The sequence below is a fragment of the Eschrichtius robustus genome, chromosome 16, assembly GCF_028021215.1.
Source record: "Eschrichtius robustus isolate mEscRob2 chromosome 16, mEscRob2.pri, whole genome shotgun sequence".
NCBI classification, from domain to species: Eukaryota; Metazoa; Chordata; class Mammalia; order Artiodactyla; family Eschrichtiidae; genus Eschrichtius; species Eschrichtius robustus.
Window position 1 is genome coordinate 48,823,696 of NC_090839.1, and position 21,508 is coordinate 48,845,203.

The 21,508-nt window shown below is 47.3% G+C and overlaps 1 protein-coding gene and 1 pseudogene across 8 annotated transcripts in view; both read right to left on the reverse strand.

The window, feature by feature from the left end:
- RIN2 (Ras and Rab interactor 2) overlaps positions 1 to 21,508 on the reverse strand; it is a 230,951-nt gene that overhangs the window by 86,552 nt on the left and 122,891 nt on the right. The gene's annotated exons all lie outside the window — the stretch shown is intronic.
- On the reverse strand, positions 109 to 21,304 carry LOC137778591 (short coiled-coil protein pseudogene; annotated as a pseudogene).

The window sequence follows — 21,508 nt, forward strand, 5'->3', positions numbered from 1 at the left end:
TCATAAATATATGCATTTCTAATTATAAAGTCTCTACAATACGTTTGCACATTTTCGTAGACTAACATAATACACAAACTCATGGAAGTCTTCTGTTACGCTCTTAATTTTGCTTAGATCCGACATTATCTTCGTAAATACTCAGTGAAGCCACAAACAAAAGTACTATAACTCTTGGAATCTATCCAAGTTTTAAAGAAAAAAAGATCAGCAGCAATTCCATAAGACATAAAGGATATCAATCCTTTATTTTCTTTTGCTTTTTGTGTCAGTTGTTTGAAAAACACTAGAAGCTGACATGAGGTTTTCTATCTATTGTCCAAGAACTTGGTTTTCTGATTTTAGCTTCAGATTTTCTTCCTTAACTGCATCTACTCTTGCAGAGAGATCTTCAAGAGTGTGTTGGAGTTCCAACACTTGATTAATAAGTCATGTTTTTTCCTCCAGTTCCACCTGATTTTCAGCACCAAATGCCTCCATGTCAGCATTCATCACCTTCAGTAACAAACTTTTGGGCCTTGGATACAAAATTCTTGGTGAATGGTTTGCCGTTTGAGGTACCGGCAGGGGGAGGGAGGGATCCGGAGGATACCTCAGGTCTGGACACTGGGACCAACTGGCCCACTCTTTATTTACTAGTCTCTGCCATCTGTGATTGGCTTTAATAACTTGTTGATTTTCTCCTTAATGAGTTAAATCAATCTCTGACACACGCTCACTACGTATTTGTATGAGAATTATGTTTTTCACGTCTATCCATTCTAAGAGACTTGACGACTGTGGGTCCTTGGCCCTGTGTGTGTATAGGGTGAGGGGTGTAGGTCGCTTAACCTCTCTGGACTTCAGTTTCCTCAAGCATTCAATACATCAATGGATTTCTAACGCCTCTTCTGGCTCAAACTCCTGGTGACGGCCAGCTGCCCCCCTTAGCCTTTCCGGAATGCAGTGGCATAAATATCTAAGTCACATTCACTTCCCTTTTACCATCTCCAGCTTCCTACTGAGCAGCTGCCTGCACAGGGCTTTCTATAAGCCCTGGAGGAGAAATAATGACTCACTCTTTCTGGAAGTCAATCTGAATGTATATATCTGCAACTCAGTATGCAAACTATCGAATTCAGCATTTCCAATTCTAGGAATTGATCCAAAGAAGCAATCAGGTATATGTTCAAGAAGGTTCTTGGGAGCATCATTTATAATCATGAACAATGGAAAAAGGACTAAGTGTCCAATAACAGTGGCCTCCTTAAAAGTGTGGTACAGCAAGATACTGGAATATTATACAGCCCTTAAAATGGTGATTCTGTCATATATATACACACACATATATATGTTTATTGATATGTCAGTATATAAATACAGAGACCTGTTATTCAGTGGGAAAAAAAGTTGTATGTATTCTCTGAGCCCATTTATGTAATATATTTATCTATGGATTAATGTAATACAATAGAATTACAAACAGAGAAAGCAAAATTCTGGACTCATCAGCATCAAGATTCTCACACGGCTCATTTCCACGTGGAGCAATTAAAGAGGGTACAATATAGGTGATATTCTCGTTCTTCTTTACATTAAGAATTTTTTCTGCAATAGCTTTTTTTTTTTTTTTTTTCCATAGGAAAAATAGCTATCTTCTTTGGGAAAAACAGAAGTAAAAGAATAGTTCGACGGGTGGAATTCATACAGAGCCTGGAGTTAACAGCCTAGCAGTTAGACAAGTCTTCAGAGCTCCTGGGTTTGGCAATATGATAGTCTGCCAGTAGGTGCTAAAAGTTGCCAAATGGAAGTGCCAGCAGTATACCACTGGGTTGGTGCAGGCCTTGATAAAACTAAGGAAATGGGATGCTCTGCCAGTTGTCATGGCCTGAGCTAATGCATTATGTTCCTCTCCCCTCGAGGCCAGGTTGACACTCAGAGCTGTACCTCACCCACACAGCCCACCGTTTTTTTGACAAGTCTACTCAATTACAGGCCAGGGGTTAACTTCAGTATGGAATCAGAGTCACTCCTCATTCCAAAACATCAGTTACACGTAAGGAAGTTTCCTCTCTCTCTTTTTTTTTCCTACCTACAAAAACCAGTGCAAACTCTGAGCTGTAATTTTCCTGTGCCCACTGCCTCTGCTCAGCCCACCCCAGTGCTACTAATTTCAAATGCACTGAGAGTGTTTCAAGTGGCATTTCTTCAAATGGTTTTCACCCAACACTAGCAGTGTGGGATGTGAACAGGCATGATTTCAAAAAAAGAGTTACTGCTCCAGTAACATTGGAAATAGCCAATGAAACTGGGTTAAACATTCGATTAAACAAGTTCACATGGACTCCTCAGAACCTTTTAAGAAGCCGGTGTAAGTGAGGGTCTCCAGGAAGAGAACAGAGTGTGTAGGATTCCACAGTCCTCTTGAGTTTTTTTTTTTAATTTTTATTTTATATTGGAGTAGAGTTGATTAACAATGTTTTGTTAGTTTCAGGTGTACAGCAAAGTGAGTCAGTTATACATATACATATATCCCCTCTTTTTTTAGATATTTTTCCCATATAGGCCATTACAGAGTATTGAGTAGAGTTCCCTGTGCTATACAGTAGGTCCTTATTAGTTATCTATTTTATATATAGTGGTGTGTATATGTCAGTCTCAAACTCCCAATCTATCCCTCTCCCCACTCTTCCCCCACTGGTAACCATAAGTTCATTCTGTAAGTCTGTGAGTCTGTTTCTGTTTTATAAATAAGTTCACGTGTCTTATTAGTTTTTTAGATTCCGCTTATAAGCCCTTCTGATCTTTAAGACTCTGTTGAGGACACTTTCTGAGGAGCCGTGTTCTACAGAAACTCTTAAGGAAATGCTGACTTCACGAGATGCTGACATGGCCCCTAGGAATAGTAACTGCCGTATTTGGAATTTCAATTTTAATTTTTTTTAAAAAAGAGAAATGGAGTAAGGATTCAAAGGGAAAGTAACAGGAGAGGAGACATGAATCTCCAACTTGCGACACGAAGATGAAAAATTTGAAATCGATCATTAAAAATGTTTTTACTGTAAATTGAGTATGACAACATCCTCTGAGCACATATATTTAATTTAGGGAAGGAAGAAGGCAGAGGGATTATGAAAAGGGACTTTGGATTGTAAGACAATGTAAAGTCTGGTCATTTTCAGTCTCGTGAAGATGATTAGTAACTCGGAGGCGATGAATCATTGAGGCTTTGAAACTTACTAAAATGCAAAGGCTTTGTTCCTCATCGGGACCTGGCGCTCTGATGTAGCTGTCGGCCGAGGCACCCCAGAACTTCAGATGGGATACAGGCAGCAGGTACAGGTAGTGCCCCGCCCGTACCTCCCGGGGTTGCTGCTCCCTCAGGCTCCACTGCAAGCACGTGGACGCCTCTGCCCAAGGCTGCGGATGCTGTGGGCGGATGAGGTCAGAGCAGGAGGGGCTCCGTGCACAGATACCCCAGCTTCCCCTCACCCCGGAGGGACAGATCTGATGATCACTATACAGTCTCCCCAAGGCCCCCAGCGGGACTGAGCCCCAGTGGCTGTTCTCCCGTCTCTGTCTCACCTCCCTACACCCCGACCTGAGCTTCTGGTGATCACCTCCCAAACAGACTGCTGGCGTTCATAACCTGTCTCTGAACCTGCCTCTGGGGACCCCAACCAGTGTGGTTCTTTTCGCTCTAAATTCAGAGCAAGGCCTCTCAGGTTACCTCCTCCATCTGAGGCAGCTGGGTGCCTTGGTCCCTCCCTAATGTTCCCAGGTAACAGGTATACGCGGGACTATTCTTGCAACTCTGCTTAGGTTAAGTGACCAGAATGGGGCACAGCGTTCCAGCGCTCGCTTGGCCTCGTCTCTCCTCTACACAAACAGGACAAGTTTGATAAAGAGGTTTGCAACCCTCTTTATCATTCAGAATGAAACTAGCAGAATAATATTCCCCAGACTAGTATTTCCCAAACCGGGAAGCACACGTGCATCACTTGGGGATCCTGTCAAAAACGCAGGTCTTGGTTTCCTAGGTTTGGGGTAGGGCCTGAGATTCTGCATTTCAACAAACTCCTCGGCTGACGCGGAGCAAGGTTCTAGGGGTCCAAGAGCCCTGAGGACAAAACCAATATATACGTGTATATATATAGGTGAATCAACTCGAATTGTTTTAAGACTTCCATTCACTAACTTAATTCAGCTGCTCAGCTGCAAACAAGAGAACAGCTGTTGAAAAGTCCTTCTGATGGTGGGAAAGTACATATGTGGCATATCTGGACGCCAAAGATGTCCACGCACAGCGCGGGTAGATAGCAGATTTGGAATGAGAGGCGCTGTCAACACACATTTATTGAAGATCGGCCACCTTTGGGGAACCGGGCTAAACGGACCCTGAAAGACGTGTAAGACATTGTCCCTGTCCCTAAAAAGGCTTACAATGTGACCGGGAAGGTAAGACAGAGAAAAGTCACAGGAAACACATGCCTGGTGTGTGGCCATAGCCGGGAGTGACTTGGACAACCTTAATTGGCCCTAAGTCACATTGCTGCCCCTCTGCTCACCGAGCAGACTGCACGGCCCCCACCCCAGCTGGCAGACACCAGGAGCTGCGTTTTGCAAGAGACTCAGGCTTAACTTCAGTCCCAGCACACGCTCCCCACAACACACATGCTCATGTACTTTGTGGGTGACGTTCCTCTATCAGAGACGTTTTAATGTTCGTTCTCAGGGCAAGAGAACTAAAGACTTTTAGAAGCAGAATCCATCCCACGTTCATAGCGGCATTACTCACAATAGGTGAAAGGGGGAAGCAGCCCGCATGGTCATCAATGGATGAATGGATAAACAAGATGCGGTTTATACACATAATCAAATACTGTTCTGTCTTAAAAAGGAAGGAAATTCTGAGACATGCTCCATCATGGGTGAACCTGGAGGACATTATGCTGAGTGAAATAAGCCAGTCACAAAAGGACAAACATTGTACGATTCCACGGATATGAGGTTCCTAGAGTATAATCAAGCTCATAGAGACAGACAGTAGAATGGTGGTTGCCAGGGGCTGGCGGGGGAGGAAGGAAGGGGAAGTGAGTGTTTAATGGGTACGGAGTTTCAGTTTGGGAAGATGTAAAGGTTCTGAAGATGGACGGTTGGGATGGTGGCACAATAATGTGAATATACTTAATGCAACAGAAATGCACACTTAAATATGGTTAAAATGGTAAATTTTATGTATGTTTCACCACAGTTAAAAACCAGAATCCATAAAAGTCAGAAAACAGGGTTTCAGAGTTTTTTGTTTTGTCTTTTTTACAGATCTATGCTACAGGGACCGTCTTTGAAGGAAATAAGCTACAATAGCCCAGCTCCAGCTTCTAAACCCTGGGGTCCCCTAAGAAGGTAACGGTCGTCTGAAGCGAAGCCCCAGAGGGTCCGAGATGTGAAGAGGTGCGACCTCTGGAGAGCATGTCCACCGATTCCACACCTACGGACCCAGGGCCTCTTGATGCCGGGATAAAATGCAGCCCCCACAGTCATGTGTCCCTACACCTCGGCGTCTTCTGTCTCCTGATGACACCAAACACTCAGAATGGAGAACAGCCTGATGTTCACCCACCAAGATGGTTAGGAGTGACCATTCCAGCCCAGGATACTGGGAATCTTCCCAATGCTGGACAAGCCTCCTGGAACCAGGCGGCTGGGCTGAGACCCTCCAGGAGGGAAGAGCTGGCCTTAAAACAGGAGCATCGACCTGCAGGCCTGAGGTCGGGGCCGGAGCTAGAGAGCTGGGTCCAACCCCACGTGCCTTCCTTTGGTGCCTACAAGCAATGCCCGAAAGCTCTCGCCTGGTTTTGGATCTGAGCATTTTGGTTCAGACAAGAAACTTGTCTATGGCCAGATGACTTCTGTGAGCATATAGAAGGCCCTTGAACTCTTCTTGCAACTTTTTATGGAAATTTGAAATTGTATAGCATGTATATGTGATATTATATAACATACATGACAGTATATAATACAAAGAATCCTTTGTGCCATTGTCACAACTCTGCTGTAAATTTGAAATGATATCACTCAAAACCCTCACCCCCTACCCCCCGGGGCGGGGGCGGGGGAATTAAAACAACGTACTTAAGAATGAAAACCAGGCTGCCAGACGTAGAGAACGGACTTGAGGACACAGCGGGGAAGGGGAAGCTGGGACGAAGTGAGAAAGTAGCATTGACATATACACACTACCAAATGTAAGATGGATGGCTAATGGGAAGCAGCCGCATAGCACAGGGAGATCAGCTCGATGCTTTGTGACGACCTAGAGGGGTGGAATAGGGAGGGTGGGAAGGAGGATCAAGAGGGAGGGGATATGGGGATATATGTATATGTATAGCTGATTCACTTTGTTATAAAGCAGAAACTAACACAACATTGTAAAGCAATCATATGCCAATAAAGATGAAAAAAACCCAAAAAACAAAGCAGGCTGCCAGGAATCACTTCTCTAATTTTTCCCAGCTCATCTCCAAAGCTCACTTTGCACACTCTTCTTGCTGGGAAATCTCTGTTTTGGAAAGTTCAGGCAGCTCTGTTCCTCATCCTCAAAATCTGCGTCTAAGTACGCTTGGACCCCTAGTCAGAGGAAGTGTGGCCGACACACCTCTTCCTGCACAGGCCACTGGGCTCCAAGGCCTGGTTGTGCCACGGCCCCTGGGCACCCTGACCACACCGAGCTGAGCCCCTTCACCGGGGCTCCTGCTTAGCCCCCTGGCGAGCCAAGGTTCAGGGGTCCCCAGGCAGACCCGCTGAGCTTCCTGATGAGCCCCAGAACCACACAGCCCTGGTTGGAAGGCCAGCTTGGGCTCCTGCCGCCTGGGGCACCCGTGGGGGAGACCGTAACCTCCCTGAGCCTCAGTCTTCTCATCTGTAAAAGGGGTGATGACCACTTGGTGGGGGGATGAATGGGAACCAGCATAGGGAAGGTGCCCGCACATCTGTGGCCATAAGAGCCCCAGCTGGTGGTGGGTGGAGGCTGCTGAGCCCAGCACTCGGCTGTCAAAGGTTTCCAGGAAGGAAGCATTTTAATTTCATCGTATAGTTAACTTGCGTGTCACGTGGGAAAAATAAAAAAATATTTTAAATTATATACAAATGGTGGTGGTGGGTCAGAATCTTTCAGGCTTTGGGAAACTCTAAAGGCATTTAGTGTGGTCTTGGGGTAGGGCAGGAAAGCACCGTAGGGTGAGTGGCAGGGGTGAAGGAGACAGGGAGGGGGGCTCAGGGGGGAGATTTTGAAATGGGCCGCGCTGGGGACAGGTGTTTTATGTCCTTTAGTAGATTACTAGCAAAAACTTGAGAGCAGGCGTAGTGTTCCCTGTGGGGATTTTTTTTCCGCCACTAGAGCCCGAAATCCAGCTCCTTCAAATAGGAGATGCTCATCAAATGACCAAGAATCTCTCCGAATGGAAAGGAAGCGTTACCTTCTTCGGCCTGGCAGTCATTTCTCTCTCTCCAGTTTGATTCTGAAAAACTCTGAACTTTTGAACTTGAAGCCTTAGTTATAAATGATGACGTCTTTGGGCTCCTTGAATTATCCCCAACTCTCATTCACTTGTATGCCCCGCAATGAGTGATTCCTTCCGCGCCATGATTCTAGTTACCAGTGGGTTAGTCTCCCCCTCTCTCTGATGTCCAAAGTCTTTCTGAAGTTCTTATGTACAGAACATAGCATGATGCTTCTTAGATGAGTCTTGTCAGGCCTTGAGGTGGTAGCTCTATGGATGTGACGGGTGAAGGACAGACAGAAGCTGTCCTAACTGGGGAAGTCTCAGGACATCCACGTCACATGTCACAGGACAGGTAAAGAAATATGCTTTGTCAGCCAGCTTCAGCCAACGGCAGCTACAACTTAATGGGTACCACTCATCATGTCATTTATTTAATCCTCACATCATCCCGGTGTGATAGGTCTGGGGCTTTTCATAACCCTATCTCACAGATGAGGAAACTGATGTTTGGAGAGTTTGTCCCACATCAAGCAGGTGGTAACGGAGCAACAGGGCTTGGCAGACAGGGTTCTTAGACCTGCAGAGCCATGACCTTCCCACGAGTCTTTTCCCAGGTAAGGGTGCACATCTTTGAGGCACTGGAGGTAATACTGGGCTTTGCTACATGTAAGAAGGCTGACGTGTGCACCCCTGGGAAGCTCCTGTTGGCTGTCCCCAGGATGAACTTGCCAGCTTCATCTCAGACCCTGGGGCTCCCCAGGACATTCCGAGCTCAGCCTTCCTGCGTCTGTCTCCTTTTTGGCTCCTGGGCATTTCCTTCCCTCTGCGGATAAGTGGAGTCTGAAGCTGCTCTCATGCCCAGCTGAAGGCTTGCCCAGAAGCCAGGGCTAAAGGCTGGTACGGAGGCTCCCCTGGTTAGAGCGCAGGGCAACTCCAGCTGCCTGGCATCTCGTTAGGGACCCGCCCTTCCCGAGGACGGCTTTGACAGTCCCTCCAACGTGGATGTCATATATCAGAGGTCCTTGGAGGCCTCTGGACACACTTGGCTATGTTTTGTCTGACTCGCTTCACGTGGGCTTGTCCTGTCTTTTATCACTAAAATGGTTTCAGCATTTAAACATAATGATGTTTCATACAAAAAAACCAGGAGGTTTCCATAAAAATCTAGGTTTCTAGCTTCTTGAAACTGAAAAACTCTGGGCCGTTGTGATGCTGACCTCTTTATACAGGATATCTGCTTCCGGTTTGCCTCAGTCCCCACCACTCCCTACCGTTTGCCAATAGTGAGGCCAAAGGTCAGCGCTCAATTACCAACTTGCACCTGGGAGGGCTCGACTGGGTTAGGTTATGCACCTGGCCCCTGCAGGCACCAGAGGTTGAGAGCTCTGGTATATTCACTCTGGCTACTTCTGATGACCTATAGGAGGCAGGGAATGTGGTTCAGGAAAGTGCATGGGCCATGCCCTTGGAGACCAGGCCCTTAGTGGCCCTGCCATGTGTTCATCTGTAAACTGGAGACGCTGCTACCCACACTCAAGATTGCCTTTGAGAATTCAGTTGCAAAATGCAATTATCTCCCAAGTCAGGGCTCAGCTAACTCTTCCTACAGAGGGCCAGAGGGTCAATATATTAGGCTCCACAGGCCGTACGATCTCTGGAGCAACTGGGCTCCACCACCGTGGGATGGAAGCAGCCGTGCACAGTACCTCAATGACCAGGTGTGTCTGTGTCCCCACCATGAAGACAGGTGCTGGCCGGGTCTGGCCTGAGGGTGGCAGTTTGCTGACTCTGCCCTAAGTGACTATCCGGTTGCCTGGGTGTCTGCCCTCCAGTCTACTCCGCACATTTCAGGTAGAGGAGTTATTTCAAAAACTCTGGGGCGGGCCTGAGCAACAAATACACACCGAGACCTCACAACATTCCTAAACTCCTTGCCTTCAAGGGGCAGCTGGCTCTGGTCCAGCGTTTGCAGGGCCGATTCTGAGAAGGTTCAGGGAAGGAAAACACAAAGTCCACGGCTCCAGACGGGCCAAGACGACGTGCACAATAAAGATGAGAAGGTGGAGGGTGAGGCAGAGTGAACCGGAGGTGATGGGGAGACTCGGGAGGCGTTTTGGGAGAGGGGAGAAGGGATGTTTCTGGAGGGAGCGGCCGGGCACGGGGACACGGGTGGGTTGACCAGCAAGCTGAGCTGTGCTGGGTGGGAGGCCCGCTCTGCACCCTATGAGGGGCGGGCGCCAGGGAAGATGTGAATTGCACTCTGGTTTTCTTGGTTGACGGATTAAAGACAGGGTGCTGTCACCAAGCTTTCCGAGGGCTGCACACGTGTTGGATCATGTCACTCCCTCTCCCCCAAATGCTCATGGCTTCACTGCACTAATAAGAATGAATCCCAGGTCCTCACCCAGTCAGCACGATGGCCCTGGCTACTCCCCGCCCCACCCTGGGCCCTTACCTCATGCCCACCCCCGTCTCCCACCGCCCAGACACTGGCCACCCTGTTCTTCTTTCAGAGACTCAGGCCCTGATCCCCGGCTTGTGTGCTTCCCCCTTGTCTGGGAATAATTTTCTCCCTGCCTCTTTCTCTCCTGCAGGGTTCAGCTTAAACACCACCTCCTCAAGAAGCCCTCCCCCCTCAGCCCTTCCTACCTGTCTGTCCTTCAAGCTCAAGTTTCTCTGATCGTTATCTGCTTCCCCATCACCGCACACTCAGTGCCCAGGACTGGCCCTGCCACCATAGGTGCTGAATCAATACAGGTTGAAGAAATGAACGATATAGGGGTAATACACACATACGTGCATTACACGCTTTTTCATTCATTCAGCATATTTATTGAACACCTACTATTAATGGCCAGGTGCTGACCTAGACCCAGGTGGTACTACTTCAGGACAGTGGGTGCTAACTACACTCACACTTTTCTTGCTTTCTTTACTTCTGGAAGACCTGCCCCAGAGATAGAGAAACCCCAGGAATGGGTTATTTCCTAACTGACATTGCAGACCAGGAGGTTTCAACTTCAGCGCAATGGAAATTTAGGGTCAGATCATTCTTTGTTCTGGGGGCTGCCTGTGTGTGATAGGAAGCCCGCCAGTTGCATCCCCACCCAAGGTGTAACAACCAAAAGTATGTCCAGAGAACCAGTGGTCCAGACTGGACTGGCTGTCCTGGGCCAGAACCCGGAAGATCTGCATCTTTACCCATCAGCTTCTCGGGAGACTGAAACAAGCCCCGAACTGGGAAGTTCAACGAGAACTGGCATGTTTCCACCCGAACTTAAGTAACACACACAGAATGCCAACACACCAATTCGACAAGGCTGCCAGGGGCCAGGTCTGAAACAAGACAGAGCACAGACACTCAGACCACAAATATGACTAAACGGCCCCCTCTTCTGACACACGGCGTCGGCTGCTTCTGTAGCATTGGCGCCTTGACTCCCTCCATCCCTCCTGCCTTCTGGATAAAACTCACTGTGCTGCCCAATTACGGGATTGCCCTCGCTTCCTGATGACACTGCAATCCTCCTTCAGGGTTGCCAGATAAAAGACAGGGTGCCCAGGTAAATCTGAATTTTAGATAAACAATGAATAATTTTTTTAATATAAGTACGTCCCCAATATTGCATAGGATATACTTATGCTATATCTGAAATTCAAATCCAGCTGGTGTCCGGTATTTTTATTTGCCAATCTGCAACCTAATTCCTTAGAATAAGCCCAAATCCTATACTACGTGCCTCCGGATGCCCTCTTGCTGAGAGTCCTCTGCCTGAGGGTTCTTCTAGTATGTTCTCAGCAGCTGCAGCGGCTAGTAAACCCTGACTCTGATGCAGGTTGTGTTCCTGGGGGTCTTTAGAAAGAACAATCCCCACTTTTTGAGGCAGGAAACTCTGAGAGGCGGTCGTCCGAAAGGGATATCTGTGAGTGGCCAGCGGAGGACAGGCTGGGGGTGACAAGCAGGGAAAGTGGAGTCAGGCTCACATCTTAGTTAACCAGCGTCCAATACAGGGACCGCAACCTGGAAAGAGGTGTGGGGGGAGTATCTCATTTCAGCACTGGACGAGGCACAAGGTCGACAACTTAAGGCCCCGAGGGTGCTAGGTCCCATCTCTACAAAATTCCTTCCAAGTTGAAGTACAGTCACCAGGGAACCACCACAGAATTGACAAGTGGTGTGACCCTGGGCAAGTTTTGTAACCTCTCCCGGTCTCAGTTTCCCCACCTGTAAAATGGGCTTAACGATAGTGTGAGGATTAAATAACTCAATGGGTTGAAAGTGCTTGGAACAGGCCTGGAAGAGTGTTTGTGAAACTAAACATAAATTTTTAAAAGTAGTTGAATAAGGAGGAAGGCGGGTTGTGCATGTGAAGTGGCAACAAGATGGTAGTTTTTGCCAAAATGCCAGGCATTCAGCAAAGGACATGCTGCTTCTGTTTGTTCTTCGGTTCCTTTGGCAAACGGCCGTGTAGACCAACAACAGAGTTAAAAAATTCACCTCCCCCAAGCCTTCCCGGGAGAGGGGAGGAGTCCACATCTCTGAACCTCAGCTCAGAGAATATCTGAGCACTGGTGGGCAAGTGTCGGAGGCTTGGTGGGCGATCTGGCTTCTGGTTTACAGGGGCTGGGGCAGGTGCCTCAGTGTCTGTGCACAGCCGCTCTTGAGAGAGCGAATGAAACATGGGCGTGGGGTGAGGGCACAGACAGAAAAATCCAGAACATCTTATCAGACGGTGGCAGTCATTCCAAGGCTTGCAGAGAGTGAGTGGGCACAATCATCAAAGTACCATGTCTGAACTCACAACTCCACTGTGAAGGTGATGTCACTGCATTTTCCAGACGGGGACATGGAGACAAGCCCAGAATTCAGCTATTTCTATGTTGTTTTGTATCAGTCTGTTTAGTCATTCAAATCTAAGACCTAGAGCGGTGATTCTCCAACCTGACTCCCCCTGGCGAGCCTGTTAAAACGCAGACCACGGGCCCCATCCCCATCATCTGATTCCCACATTCCACAATCCAAGAACCTGCATTTCTAAGACGTCTCCAGGTAAGCTGACGCTGGGAGCTGGCACCACGCTTTGAGAACCACTAGTCGAGGCTGCCTCGGTAACAAACTCCGGGCGATGCCAACACTGCCCATCTGCCTGGGGACCACATTTCATGTGTCAATTACTTCCTAAAATGCAGGCAAATGCAGAGACACAGACTCGGGCATCTCACCTTGACAGGTTTACCTGGTGAATCGGTGTCTTCTGGCGGCTCCAAAAACAGGAATCACCAGGGCCCTTGTTAATGCCAGAGGTTTCCGTACCCTCCCTTGGAGGTTCTGATTTATGGATATGAGACGGGCCTGGGAATTTCTACGTTAACAGGAACCCACAGGGATTCTCATCCATGAAATTTCGGGGAAGGAAGTCCTTCCCGTGGAAGACCCTTACTTAACAGCTGAGCAAACGGAAACGTGAGGGCAACGCCTTCCCCAGACCCGCTCGACTTCACCTGTCTGAAGGAGAGTCCAGTCCCTGCAAAGTAACCCACACCCCAAACGAACCAGTGCAAGTTCTCAGTGGGACGCAGCCCGGCCAAGTGTAGAGCCTGGTGCTCGGGGGCCCTGCGACCTCTGAACCTCTAATGTGTACCAGGCGTTTAGGGGTGATACCATTGAATTCGTGTAACAGCAGTCTTATGAGGGAGGCAGGTGGCTTTATCCTCAATTTCCAGATGCGGAAATAGGCCCAGAGAGTTAAGTCACTCAAAGTCACATGGGAAACAGGTACCGGAACTGAGATGAGACCAGCTTTGTCTCCCTGCAGAGACAGACTCTCGACCATGCCTGTCCTACCTGTGCTGTTGTGACATCATAAGGAATATATATATTTTCGGTCTTTGTCTGGGCTCCTAAAACTCTCAGAATCTCCTGAGTGGTAGAAGTGATGGGAGCACCTTTTGTTATTCATTGCAAACCAGTTTCCATCATGACTGAGTTTAAGTCAGTGATGATTGGTGGCTGGAAGCCCCTAGAAGGCTTCAGGATGCGGGCTGGTTGCCAGGGGAGCCAACCACGTGATTAGCGGGTTGGCACTTTCAGCCCCACCTCCACCCCGCCACCAGGAAGGGAGAGGGACTGGGGATTGACCTAGTCACCAACGGCCAATGATTTACTCAACATGCCAACACAACGACCTCCATAACAACTCTAAATGGAGGGGTTTGGAGAGCTTCCGGTTGGTGAAGCTGAGAGGGTAACACACTCAAACTCCACAGGGAGAGACGCTCCTTTGCTCGGGACCCTTCTAGATCTTGCCCTGCTTGTTCATCTGTATCCCTTATAATGTCCTCTATGATACACTGGTAACAATAAATAGTTTCCCTGAGTTCTGTGGCCACTGTAGCAATTATCCTCGTTTTATTGCACTTCGCTTCATTGTGCTTCCCAGATATTGCATTTTTTTACAAAATGAAAGTGCGTGGCAACCCTGCATCAAGCGAGGCTATGGGCGCCATTTTTCTAACAGCATTTGCTCACTTTGTGTCTCTGTGTCACATTTCGGTAATTCTCACAATACTTCAAACCTTTTCGTCATAATTATATTGGTTACAGTGATCTATGATCAATCTTTGATGTTACTATTGCAAAAGGATTACAGCTCGCTCAAGGCTCAGATGATCGTTAGCAAAATTTAGCAATAAAGTATTTTTAAATTAAGGCGTGTACATTGTTTTTTTCTCAGTCATAATGCTACTGCATACTTAATAGACTATGGGATAGCATAAACATAACTTTTATATGCACTGGGAAACCAAAAAATTGGTGGGACTCGCTTTACTGTGATATTTGCTTTATTGCAGTGGTCTGGAACCAAACCCGCAATATCTCCGTGGTCTGCCTGTACTGAACTTAAGGACAAGCCGGACAGAAGTGTGGGTGACCTGGGAACCCTCTATTTGCGATTGGCACCTGAAGTGGGGGGCAGTCCTGAGGGACTGAGCCCTTAACCTGGGGGTCTGTGCTGACTCCAGGTAGTGTTAGAATGGAATTAAACTGTAGGACATCCCACTGGTGTCCACAGAGAGTTGGAGAAGTGGTTGGTGTGGACAAAGCCCACACCTTGGGTGTGAGAAGTGTTGTGAGGAGAGAACCAGTTTTCTTTGAGTGGTGAAGGGAGATGTGTCCTAATCAAAGGCCCCTTGGAACCACCCGGCCTCCAGGTTCAGGGCAATGGTGTTTGGAGACCGTCCAGGAGGCGTGCTTGTCTGTATCTTCACTGACTACTTCCTGACACCCTCCCCACTCTGGGTGACTGGTGCCTGCCCTGCTCGGCCCACCTACAGTGGGTCCCTGAGTCCTGTCCTTCCCTCAGAGATCCCAGTTTACCTTTTTCCATCCCCTCCTCCTCAATGCACATGAATTCAAATTTCGTCTCTGGGCTGATCTCAGCTAGTGGTTCAGAAAGCCCTAGTTTATACTAAGTTGTGAATGACTGATGACATCATTTGACACTCTGCCAGGACATGCTGATTCAAAGGAATCTCCAGTTGGCATTACAGGAAGGTGGGAGAGGTATTTTTGGACAGGCCATTCTACTTTTTAGAAGGTAAGGCAAAGGAGAGAGAAGATGCTATCCCACATTAGTTCCTCCCTTGACACCTTTCTACCTGGGACAGTGGGCTCTCAGTACCCCATTAGCCAAAGCTGTTCTTAAAAGTGGGAGGAGGAATCTCTCCAACTTAAGGTCCCTGTGCACTGTGGTGACCGTGGGCCAACCCCAGGCACCGTCTTAAGCCCTGAAGGAACTTGCTGCCCGTTTCCTTGTTTTCCCTCAGCACATCCGTGGATGAGCCTGCCTCCCAGGGCTCGGCTAGCGCTCACAGGCTCCGTCACTGCCGAGCACGAGACGCCCACGAGAAACAGAAGCTGGGCGTCTGGCTCCCTTGCACAGCCCCGGAGCTCCTGGGGGGCCGGTGGTGTTAGGAGGCTAAGCTTTCCACACCGATGGTCTCATCTCCCCGCCTACTAACACAGGTAATTAAGAGAACTAATTAAGAACTCACACTGAGAGCCCAGTGGCCAGAGCCAGCCCTCTGATGCATTTTCTTTCACCCTCCAGTACTTTTATTATTATTATTTTAATACTTTCTAATTTAATTTCTCTCTCTTTTTTTTTTTTGCCACGTCGTGGCATGCGGGATCTTAGTTCCCTAACCAGGGATCGAACCCATGCCCCCTGCAGTGGAAGCTCGGAGTCTTAACCACTGGACCACCAGGGAAGCCCCATCCTCCAGTACTTTTAAAGTTGGGATCCTCTTACATAAAAATCTGGATTTCTGGCCTCTCTTGGAATATCAGAGGAATCAGAGGACCCACATTCACTCTTTTGTGACGGCATCTGCTTGCGACTGCGTTAGTAGCCTTCCCCTCCTGGAGGGGACCCCACCCAAGGTACCTGCCAACTCCAGGCCCACTCACGCACTGCCCATCATTCTGTCTGGCCCTGTAGGTTTCTGAATTTGTGACTAAATTGTTTTCCTATGTTTTGGTCTCTATGAAGGCCCCCGGTGCCCCAAGTCCTGGTCATTCACACGCTCGAATGACATCCCCTTAAGTGAGGGCTGGATGACTTGACTGGCTTCTAGTGAACGGAATGCGGCAGAAGTGATGGGGTATCACCTTCAAGATTAGGTTCTTAACAGACTGTGGCTTTCATCTCTCTTGGTCTCTCCTGGATCACTCACCCTGGAGGAAGCCAGCCACCACTTCCTGAGGCCAGCCCTGTGGACAGGCCCACGTGGCGAGGGACTGAGACCCACCGAGTGACTTTTGAAGTAGGTTCCCCACCAATAAAGCCTTCTGATGAGACTGCAGCCTGGCCCACAACTTGACTGCAATCTCGTAGGGACCCTGAGTTGGAGGCACTCAGTTAAACTACACCCAGATTCTGACCTGCAGAGACTCTTATAAATGCTTGTTGCTTTAAGTCACTAAGGTTTGGGGCAATGAGTTACACAGCAATAGATAATATAGCTTTAGATTTTGCTGTGAAGGTGGTTTTCTGTTTACCACCTACAGACGTTTGAAAGCATATTATCCTGGGAAATGGGCCTCCATCCTTTCACCTTAGTCTGGCGATCCTGATGGTGACAGCACACATAAAAGGTTTCCGTCAGCTGACTTTAGGTATCAGAGCAATAGCCAAAACAGCAACATGAAGTCTCCACATTATTGAAAAGAGGCCAGAAGTCAATGCTATTAATACATCCACGATTCCTTGTGAACAGGAAGTTTGCCTTCTAATGGTATTTAAATCAATCAACTTAGAACAAGCTATCCCTCAGTTCTACAACCTCATTGATAAAATTCACTCTTTTAAGACACAATCCCTGGTTGGAGAAATCTGGGGACAAGGGAAGGAGAGGGTTGTAGGAGCAGTAGGGAATAAGTCATTTCAGTGTTAATTGTTAACAGTGCTGTTTAAAAGTTAGAGATAAGGCAAACAGTTGGGTGGGGCATGTCTTTTCTGATACAGTGTTTAGTGCTATGAATTTTCCTCTGATTGCTGTCTTAAATCTATGCCATTGATTATGACAGGTAGTGTTTTGATTATCTCTTTTTTTTAAATAGAAATTCTACAATTCTAGTATGTATCTCCCCTTTCACCCAAGGGTTGTTTATTAGAAAGTGCTGAAATTTCCAGGTGGAAGACTCTTTTGCTTTGAGTACATCCTTTCAGTGTTATGCTCTGGCACTGTTTAACTAGGTCACCTAAAGATTATTTAATTATCTAAGGGGGGTACCTGTGTTTGACTTTGCTCTGTGCTGTTAATGAAGGACTCAGGGCACTGTGAAGTTACAAGTCAGCCTGGAGGTTTCTGTTCAGAAAAAAAAAAGATAACCCATAAGGACACAGTTTTATTGCCCTGTGGTACTACCACCAGTTTTGACTTGAACTTTAGCAAACTTATTACAGAACGACTTTTTAAGTCAACTACAAATACATCATCTGTCCAAGTGTTCTTTGAACCAGCTTTACACTGGCCTCCTGGATTCATGCATGGTTTGAATAAAGCTTTGACAGATGTTCCTTTTATATTGTATGAGATGTTCATTTTATATTGCATGATTTAATTTTTTGAAAATCATACATTGAAACAAGAATCCTTCAAACCTACATCTTCCTCCTTGGTATCCTCCTAATTATAAAAACTCAGAGTTACAAGTAAGCCTGTAGAAATAACGTGGTTGAGGGGACCTGGGGGAATCTATTTCACTCCTGATGTTTAAAAGGCAAAGTTCCTTGAAGCAAGTGAGACTGTGCTGTGGCCTAACACGCAACACTTAATATCAGAAATGGATGGCCAAAATGTGCTGGGAAACTACCTTATAAAACCATGAAATCCATTGCTTTTTGGAAACACGAACAGGAATTGCTGTCCAAAACGTTCAGGGCATTCCTAGAAAGTCAGGCCCGGGGCAGGGGTAGGGGTGCAGGGTGTGCAATCTGTGTCCTGGAAGCATCTGGAGCAGATGGTGAAAGGTATGCATGTGTATCCAAAGAAAAAGCCAACCAATGCTCCAGAAAGAGGCCACTGTCCCCATGACCTCTTCAGATGCAGTTTCCTGGGGGACCTCTCTGGAGAAGGGTGAAGCGATCAGAGTGGAACCCTCAGGAAGGCTACATGGGATGGGGGTGGGGCGCCGCATGAGAAAGTCAGGCCAGGTGCAATTCCCACCCCTGCCGGGGACTGATAACCAGCCCCTGGCACTTCAACCTCCCTGGGCCTCAGTTTCACCATCTGTGAAAGGAGGAGGTATAGACTAGACAAAACATAAGCCTTCACTCTCCCAGTACAGGAGCCACCTGCCACATGTGGCTGTGGAGCCTCTGAAATGCCGCTAGCCTGAATCAAGATGCACTCGGTGTAAAATACACACTGGATTTCAAAGGCATGGTACTAAAAAAAAAAAAAAAAAAAAGTAAAATATCCAATTAATATTTGTATATTGATTACGTGTTGACCTGACAATATCTTAGATATACTAAGTTAAATAAAATATATAATTAAACATCAATTTCGCTCATTTGTTTTCTTAAATGTGGCTACTAGAACATTTAAAATGACATCTGCAGTTCACCTTGTATTTCTATGGGGCAGCGCTGCTCTAAGTCCTCCCCAGGTGTAAGCATCTAGGAAGAAAGGAAAGACACACCAAATACTGATGTCAGGTATGCTTTGCAATATTATTATGAAGAATTAGCAAAACACTCTCTGACATAGATCACAGCAAGATCTTTTTGCTCCACCTCCTAGAGTAATGAAAACAAAAACAAAAATAAAACGGGACCTAATTAAGAGTTTTTGCACAGCAAAGGAAACCATCAACAAAATGAAAAGACAAACCACAGAACGGGAGAAAAATATTTGCAAACGAAGCGACCAACAAGGGATTAATCTCCAAAATATAGAAACATCTCATTGAAGCTCTATAGCAAAAAAACAAACAACCCAATCAGAAAATGGGCAGATCTAAATAGACATTTCTCCAAGGAAGACCTACCGATGGCCAAGAGGTACGTGAAAAGATGCTCAGCATCACTAATTATTAGTGAAATGCAAATCAAAACTACAATGAGGTATCACCTCACACCGGTTAGAATGGTGATCATCAAAAAATCTATAAACAATAAATGCTAGAGAGGGTGTGGAGAAAAGGGAACCCTCCTACACTATTGGTGGGAATGTAAACTGGTGCAGCCACTATGGAGAACAGTATGGAGATTCCTTAAAAAAATAAAAATAGAACTACCATATGACCCAGCAATCCCATTACTGGGCATAGTATACCCAGAGAGAACCATAATTCAAAAAGACACATGCACCCCAATGTTCATTGCAGTACTATTTACAATAGCCAGGACACGGAAGCAACCTAAATGTCTATCGACAGAGGAACGGATAAAGAAGATGTGGTATATATATACAATGGAATATTACTCAGCCATAAAAAAAGAACAAAATAATGCCATTTGCAGCAAGGTGGATGGACCTAGAGATTGACATACTGAGTGAAGTAAGTCAGACAAAGAAAGACAAATATCATATGATATTGCTTATATGTGGAATCTAAAGAAATGGTACAAACAAACCTATTTACAAAACAGAAGTTGAGTCACAGATGTAGAAAACAAACTTGTGGTTACCGGGGGGAAAGGGGGGAGAAGGGATAAATTGGGAAATTGGAATTGACATATACACACTACTATATATAGAATAGATAACTAATAAGAACCTACTGTATAGCACAGGGAAATCTACTCAATACTCTGTAATGAACTATATGGGAATAGAATCTAAAAAAGAATGGTATAGGTATACGTAGAACTGCTCAGGGGGGCGATCACACCAGTCCTCTTCCCGCACCACTCTCTGCTCCAAGAGGATCCCCCTCGGGGTCACGGACATGGCAACGAAAGACAGAACGAATCCCTCGTGGCAGTGCTCGAGCTGTGAATTGAGGATGACTTCCGGGCACTGTGCCGGGGCCACGGCTAGGCCTACGTGACATTTCTACCACCAGGCAGACACCCGCTCAGCCCACGTGAGCTCCGTTGTCAATGGATAAAGGGGGTCGACACCAGCTTGGAAGGGCAGCTGGGAGCCTGATGGGGAGGGGTGGAAGGTGGGGAGGAGGAGGGACACAGCAGGTTTGGGCTACAGGGGCAGACCCGTGAGGGCACAGGGACAAGACCGGTGGAGAAAGAGCTGGGAGAAGGTGGAAGCACCGTCTGAAAGTCCTCGAATGTCAAGGTGAAGAGTACAGACCTGGTCCGGGGTGCAGCACGGAGCCGGGGTCTGCAAGCAGGCAACTCAGATGGATGGAATGATTGACAAGAAACAACCAACCAACCACATTCAGAGGTGGTGCAGATGGATTCTGGGCATCATCTGCAGTGCCCACAAAGGGAAGAACGAGACCCTAAGTAGGGAGCTGGATGTAGGGAAGGGAAGGAGGGGTGGATCCTGAAGACTTGAGGGGAATCTGCCAGCACTGGGCGCCTGGATGGGGTTGGGGAAGGGTGGCTTGTGGAAGCTAGGGAATCCAGGAAAAGGAGGGTTCCAAGATGATGCTGAGCTTCTTGGCCCTCAGCCAGGACCACCTAGAACTCTTCCAGCCCAGATGACGCCTTTCTTACTGTCTCTTTCACACAACACAGCCTTGCAATCTGACAGCTCTCCGTGTCCACTTCTATGATTAGGTGCAGATAACTTTGCTGCCTTGTCTAGGGCATCACCTGTCGGCCCCCACATGTTTTCACAGAGACCTTGCAGGGCAGGAAGATACTTTTCTCACGGGTGGTGGAGGAACATTAGCAATGATGCTGGGAAGGGCTGTGGACCATGTGTTTGTCCAGCACAGGATTTCTGTGGCCAGGCTTCCAGGAAGAGACTCCACGAGCACCATAACCCCGGGGCTTTCTCAATTACCCCAGAATGCTCAGACCATCCACCTTACCCAGGACCCTAGCGTCCTGCAACTCATCTGGGTCATTTCCAGGAGCCAGGACAGATGCGAAACCACAAATCAAGGCTCGCTGCTCGCGGTTAGCAACTCTGGCTTAAAAGCACACACTGGATAGGGGAAGATGACGCTGAAAAAGAGGTCTGCTGATTGTCTTTCAATGACCCACGCTTTGCACAAAATCATGTGAGCCCTAATAACCAAGAAAGGGATAATCAACATGTGGAATTCAGCTGTGAGCCAAGAATGTAACCACGAATTCCCACACCTTATGAAGTGGTCCTACCTGGAAGTAGGGCATCGCTGGTGTGTGTGGAGGGCAGCCCTGCAGGGACACAAGAGGTTCACTGAGTCCCTAGATTCAACCCCGGCTCTACAGCAGAGGCCACTTCCTAGGAAAGACTGCGCTGGGGCCCCACTCAGGTCATCTGTCCTCAGAGTCCCTTTTACTTCTTTCACGAAGCATTGTTTTCTCTTATAATTCGTTATTATGGGTTTAATATTA